Source organism: Rhagoletis pomonella, unplaced genomic scaffold (genome assembly GCF_013731165.1).
Source record: "Rhagoletis pomonella isolate Grant_MI unplaced genomic scaffold, Rhpom_1.0 Rhpom_scaffold_00001, whole genome shotgun sequence".
NCBI classification, from domain to species: domain Eukaryota; kingdom Metazoa; phylum Arthropoda; class Insecta; order Diptera; family Tephritidae; genus Rhagoletis; species Rhagoletis pomonella.
In genome coordinates this window covers 49,344,796-49,351,285 of record NW_023458555.1, presented here as the reverse complement: position 1 = coordinate 49,351,285, position 6,490 = coordinate 49,344,796, and the positions used below count along the sequence as shown (strand labels likewise).

The following is a 6,490-nucleotide window of genomic DNA, read 5'->3' as shown; positions in this document are numbered from 1 at the left end:
CGTCGTTCACTACACCTTTGCTTGCAAGCGCATTTTGACTTTTGCACAGACAAAGTGCATTGACAAAGCGTGCCCCCTGGCGTCTCACAGTCGAAACGTGCACAAAATATAAACAAGTTCATTGCGCAGGCGCGCAATCCAGGCATGAAAGGCGTCGTCACCGTCGGCGTTGCCGTAGTCGTTGTAGTCGACGGTGATTGAATTGAAAGCTGCTACTGCAATTCGCGTCAAATGCAGCTGAGAGAGAACGTATAGTTTATCCGAACACATTTGCAACTAGATGAGTTTGACTGGCCTAAATAATTTGAAAGAAATAAGTTTAGTTGGAGCTTGTTCTCCATATACTTTGCTATTTTCGTAACGAGTGTGTGTTATTATTTGGAGAGCGTTCAATGGGAGAGCTGTCAGTGAGGGATAGATTCGCCCATTCAGTGGTGAATTAAAGTGTGTAGTCTCTCAATTGTGTACAATTTTGTTGCCGAGCACAGCTGATTAAAGCGATCACAAAAACACATATATGTATGTATGAACTTTTACAACATAGCCGATCATAAATTGCAGACATCTTTATTAGCATGTTCATAAATTGTAAATGTTTATGTAGTCTCTTCCATACCATCAAAGCACCATGATCGACACAACTCGTGATGATGATCATCATCGTCTGTTGTTAGTTGAAAACGAGTTTTTAATTCACACATGGTTAAAGACTTAATTAAATAACGAGCATAATGTTGGTGAGCGCACATTTCAGCGGTACAGAGAGACGGAGAGAGATAGCCCGGTTAGGCGAGAGTGGAAGAGTGCTAATTTTTATGGCAAACTTTGCAATTTTAACTTTGTTAAATTACACACATAGCTCAGCACTAACGCAAATGCATAAGTAAGTTGTTTTGTTTTGGTTTCTCTTTTTATTGTTGCCACTAATGTACCTAATACACAAATCGCGCATTTTCGAAATCGGAACGTAGCGTACGAAATTGGCGCATAAAAATAGCATAAGCAATTGTTTTTGTTGTAATACTTTTGTTTTGTTTTGACGCGAACGGCCTCATTTGTCTCGGCAACAGTGGTTTGATCTAAAGAAAATTGTGTGAAATTTGTCTACTACCGACATACTATATGTATTCAGTTTGTAAATATGTAAGACGATTGATCAAATTATCTTTCTACATACATATGTATGTTTTTTTAAATCCAGCCAAGTCTTTTGTCAGACCTAGTAGTTCTAGGTCGTCAGGGTCGTCCAAGGGGCTTCGTCCGAAGCTAAGATGCTCAGAACTCTTGGGATAATAGATGTTCACTTTACCAGCAGATATACCTACATATGTATGTGTCTTAGAAATAGGTGCGGCCCTTAACATCAAGCGCAACTGTCTAAACTAGAACATTGCAATTTTGATGCACACCCAAGCGGCTTTTGAAATCCTCGGATCTTATTTGGTGACCTCAAAACTGGTAAAGGAGTTTCATAATGCGCAACACACTCTTGAACCATTCGACTTTGGGTTCCCTGTGTTTCGGGTCGTACCTGTACTTACGAGAATAAATACAGGATCGAGTCGCCTTTAGCAGCCTAGAAAAGGTACCACTACGGAGTGCGTAAGTTCCTATTTCAATCTTAAAAGCTTTGGCGAACTTTTATGGAACATTCCCTGTCCCTTGAAAGTTACATGTCAAATACGAGAGAACTGGCTGTCACCACCCGTAAGGTTTTTGAATTTCTTCTCTATCATCTTCCTTTGAACCCATAAAAAGCTTCATGCCTGTTGCATCGCCAAAATCTATCACGACAACGAATACCTGAAAAGTTTCTTAATTTAGTCTCTAGAAAATATAGCTTTTGCCGTACTGAATGGTAATACCAGGTTTGTGACCATTTTTACTGTAAACTTAAAGCTGATCAGTAAGGTCGGTAGCAGAATTCTTACTTTTACTGAAGCTAAACATGGGACTTCCGAACCCTTATAGCGTTTTTCAGGCGATACCGCAAAGACGAAATCCATTTACCAACAGCTAGATAACTCTGCGACAACCGCCGTTTCTTTTAAAAACTATGACTCACAACGAAAATTGGTGGAGAAGATCGGCCATGTACTTAGCCAAAATAGCGTTTTTTAGGCGATACCGCAAAGACAGAATCAATTTACCAAAGCTAGATAACTCTGCGACAACCGCCGTTTCTTTTAAAAACTATGACTCACAACGAAAATTGGAGGAGAAGATCGGCCATGTACTTAGCCAATATGTGAAGCGTCAGGCCGACAAAATAAGACCGATCTCCTTACCCAGAAACCAGACTATACTTTCGAAGGTTTTCGGTGCGCTGAATTCAAATCTGGCCACAGAATTGCTCTATCACATGCACAGGATTTTGAGATATTCTAACCTATAAGTGCAAAAATCACGGTTTTTGGGCACATTTGAGCTCCTGTAACTCGATGAAAAAAAAATTTTCCAGAAAGATCATCTCGTTATTTAAAAGACGTTTCCTTCCCTTCAAAATTAATTTTACTGCTTTAAAAAATCTTTATTTATCACCGAGAAGTCGAAATGAATTTTGGAAGGGAGGAGTAGTACTTTTAGATAACGAGCTGATCTTTCTGAAAAAAAAATTTTCATCGTGTTACAGGTGCTGAAATGTGCCAAAAACCGAGAATTTTGTACTTTTAAGTTAGAATATGTCGAACACCTGACGTGATAGGGCTATTCTGGGGTCAAATTTGAATTCAGCGTACCGAAAACCTTCGGGAAAGTATAGTCTGTCTTTATCAATACCACTACCATTACTGCTTTGACAATTGTCATTGCCATATCAATTACCACTACCATGCCGAAGTCCATAATCATTCCCATTACCACTATCATGACCATTGTTGTGTATTTCAATTACTATTATACCAATTATACTCATTACCATTACGATTACCTTCAAAATTTCAAATACCATCATCATTGCCTTACCGCTGAAATTACCACTGTCATTACCATTACTACTATTAAAGTTACCATAAATATTACCACTACCATACCTACGCACGTAATAATTTCTATTACCACTAATGGCAATGATTACCATTACTATTACAATTGCCATTACCATTAATAGTGCCATTATGATTACCATTAACTTACCTAATACCATTGCCTTTAAAATTACTGCTGTCATTGCTATTATAAATACCATTATCATATCTGCAATTACCATAGACATTGCCAGAATTGTTATAGCAACCATACCAATGCCCATAACCATTACTACTACCATTACCATTCCGATTACCATTCCCACTTCGATTACCATTACCATTTCGATTACCATTACCACAATCGTTATTAGTTTTTTATTTTTATTCATTTTTGGGTTTTTTGTTTCTTGTTGTCAATTCGAAAATTCTGCTTATTTTTCTCAAACTTGAAACCACTGTACTAATTTTAGCAACACACACCTGACTTCGTGCGCATCCGAGTGCACTTCCTTGAATGCACGAGAAGCTAACTGGAATATACTATATATGTATGTATACATAAATATGCACTTATGTATGTATGTTTGCACTTACATACGAGTGTGCGTGTATTTCAACAATGCCAATTGGTGCGAGCTTTCTGTGTGTGAATGCATTTTATGCTGCGACTGCAACGCACCTCAATGTTTGCTCAATTTTCGATGAGAGCGCAATTTTTTTGTTCCAGTTCCATTTCTAAATATGTATGTTTATATTCAGCGGCGCGTACATGGCTACATATGTACATACAAACGTAATTTTCGTACGCTTTATACCTGTGTTATCAGCACTTCGACGCGCCTATAGTGAGTAATAAAATTATATGAAGCGCGATTGCGAGCAAATAAAATGTTTTATTAACCGTTTAGTTTAAAAAAAAAAGAGAAAAATAATAATAAAAGCTATGAACTAAGAACATAGCGATCGCCTAATTTCCAGCGCAACGAGTCTCTCGTCGCTTGATCGCGCCGCGCAGCCAACGACGCACGGCCATAGCTACACCACGGATTCACAAATCGTGTTTGCGCCCTATTGCCTGCTGCTGCGACTTTGTGTTACCTTCCAGAGTTGCTTCCTTGGCTTCTCCGCTTTTGCGCGCGCCCTGTCTTCAACAGTCGCATATCGATTTTACCGCGCGGCTTCTCTTCATTCTATAGGAGTTTGCCCTTTATTATGCTTCTTTTGCGGCTTCTGTTCCTACCTCCAGATTTACCACTTTTTTACCTTATGCTCCTTCACTACTTGGCGCTCTCTAAGCGACTATGTTTTTGAACGCGCGCTCCACCACCGCTGGTCCAATGCATCTATCGTTTGGTGCTCCTTCTCAGGTCACAAAGGCGGCGCAGCATAGCGCGGCGATGCGCTCGATCGAACAGCAATTGCTGACGCAGTTGTTTGCTAGCGTCGCGGTGCTACCTCGATCTTGTCTCTTGCCTTCTGCGCACTTTTGTTGTAGTTCGCTTTGTCGTTTCGTTGTTGGCGCGCGCATGTGTATGTGTGTGTGTGTGTTGTATTTGAGACTGCTCGCTGTCTGCGAGTGTGTCTTGCCTGGGCTGGTGCGCGCGCTGTTTGTCTTGTTGAGACGTTAACGGCGAAATTTCCGATCAGTTCAAGTTTTTCATTTGCGCAGAACGCAACGTGAACGCGAGAAAATTCGCCGTCCAGTCAAACGTGGTGCTGCAATAAACGAATCGAAGCGAGTGTACTACAAACAAGTAAAAAAAGTCAAAGCCAAGTAAAATCACAAAAGGCAAGAAGTAAACCACAGTCAAGTTTGAAAAGCGGAAAAGTCAAGTATTCGTGTAAAAAAACAACGTGTAAGGAAACGCGAAGTGCACAACTATTGCAACCAGAGGGGTATGCGCATTTTCCTTTCTATCCGCGAGCTCTTGCAAAATAGAGTGCAGTAAAAAGTTGTTGCCGCGCGCGCGTTTGTCGCCGATATTTCTTTTTCGTGTGCGTCTTCGCCAATGAAGTTGGTTGCTTTTTGTTAATAGTTTTTTTTTTTTGAGTATGTTGCCTTCAGTTATTACTATTTTCTTGCGTTAAATTAGCTGTCGTCAGTTTTGCGCACTGCAGCATTGCTGAAGATTGCATTTCCTGCGTTTGTCGCTTACTTAGTTACTACATACATACCTGCGCGCGCGTCAACGTGTTGTTGTTGACATTTTCGGTACATCTTGTGTGCTAAAAAGGTGCCGATACCGTTAAAGCAATAACAATAAATTAAAAGTGAATGCAGTTACACAAAAACAAAAAGTAAAAAAGTAGCAGCGAAAAATCGAGTGCAGAAAGAATTGAGAACAGAAAAGTTTATTTGCGAAAAAATTTAGGAAGAGGAATGAAATTAAAAAAGTTGAAAAGTATAAAATTAAAAAAATAATTAAAAAAACTTTCGAGTGCGTGCTTTAAACAAGTAGCGTAGTATAGCTATGTAGAAGCTGAAAATGAGCACCAAAATACTTACAAGTTATATTTAGCGCATTTTCTGAAAGTTGAAATTCGCAAAGTCGCACAACAAATGTCAACAATTTTTTCGTAGAACTGTGAAAGGCTGCGAGTTAAGTGGCGGGTCGTCATTTCAATATTCGTTTTTTTGTGCGCGTTTATAGGAACAAGCATACGCACATGAGTTTTGCACAAATTTTTGACTTACAAAAAAAAATTGTTTTTCTTTTTTACTAACAAACGTTAAAATGCTCTTTGTGCTACTCAAAGCAAAATATACATATCATATAATAAAGTGTGTTAATTTCGTGTTTTATGTGACAATAAAAATCATAAAAAATTTGTTGTGGCTAATAAATTGTAAAGCATGATGAAATTGAAACATCAAAACCAAAAAAAACGACGCTGAACTAATTGACTAATTAAAAATGAATGGTTGTAACAGCTAAAATTAAACAAAAATAAAGAACCTTTAGTGCTACTTTCAACAAAAAGTACAAACGGAGATACAACTCAATGTCTTAATAATTTTAAAATAAAAAATTAAATACTAATTGAGCTTTGGAAGTAGTCTTTACATTTCCTTGATTAGTATTAACACTTCTTTTCTTTCTTGGTAAGCTTAGTTGGGAAAATATCAAGAAAAACTTGGCACACAGCCATCTTTATCACCGGGTATGGAGCAGCTAGGGATGCCTCTGTCCATCTGCGGTTCACTCGTGGACGTTTGGGCCCCATGTAAGCTTAGCAAGCGCGGGGCTGAAACTAAAACATGCGCAGATCCTACTAGCCTGGGGCGGTCACAACACTTTCTATTAGACAGCCAAGCATTCGAGAAGCTAATATGAAGACATTTTGGCTCGAACTGCAACGGCAATCGCCAATCTTCTTTGCGAACTACCTTCAATCATTCGTAAAATGTTCAGAAAGGTCTTTCGGTAAACAAATTCCTCTACCCTTGGTACTTCCAATGTGCAAATGGAGAGAACCTCTTTATCGCACCATCCACAACCTTGCGTACGAAGTGTATTCTA

The 6,490-nt window shown here is 39.0% G+C and overlaps 1 protein-coding gene across 11 annotated transcripts in view; it reads left to right on the top strand.

Moving 5' to 3' along the window:
• The first annotated feature begins 4,586 nt into the window (after nucleotides 1–4,586).
• Nucleotides 4,587–6,490, top strand: part of LOC118745751 (TLD domain-containing protein 2) — a 321,509-nt gene continuing 319,605 nt past the window's right edge. For 3 of the 11 annotated variants that reach the window (XM_036479438.1, XM_036479428.1, XM_036479422.1), the window contains exon 1: nucleotides 4,587–4,723. The gene's annotated coding sequence lies outside the window, so the exon portion shown is untranslated. Of the gene's footprint in view, nucleotides 4,984–6,490 lie in introns of all 11 variants that reach the window. The other 8 variants (XM_036479458.1, XM_036479482.1, XM_036479444.1 and 5 more) reach the window with 4 other exon arrangements.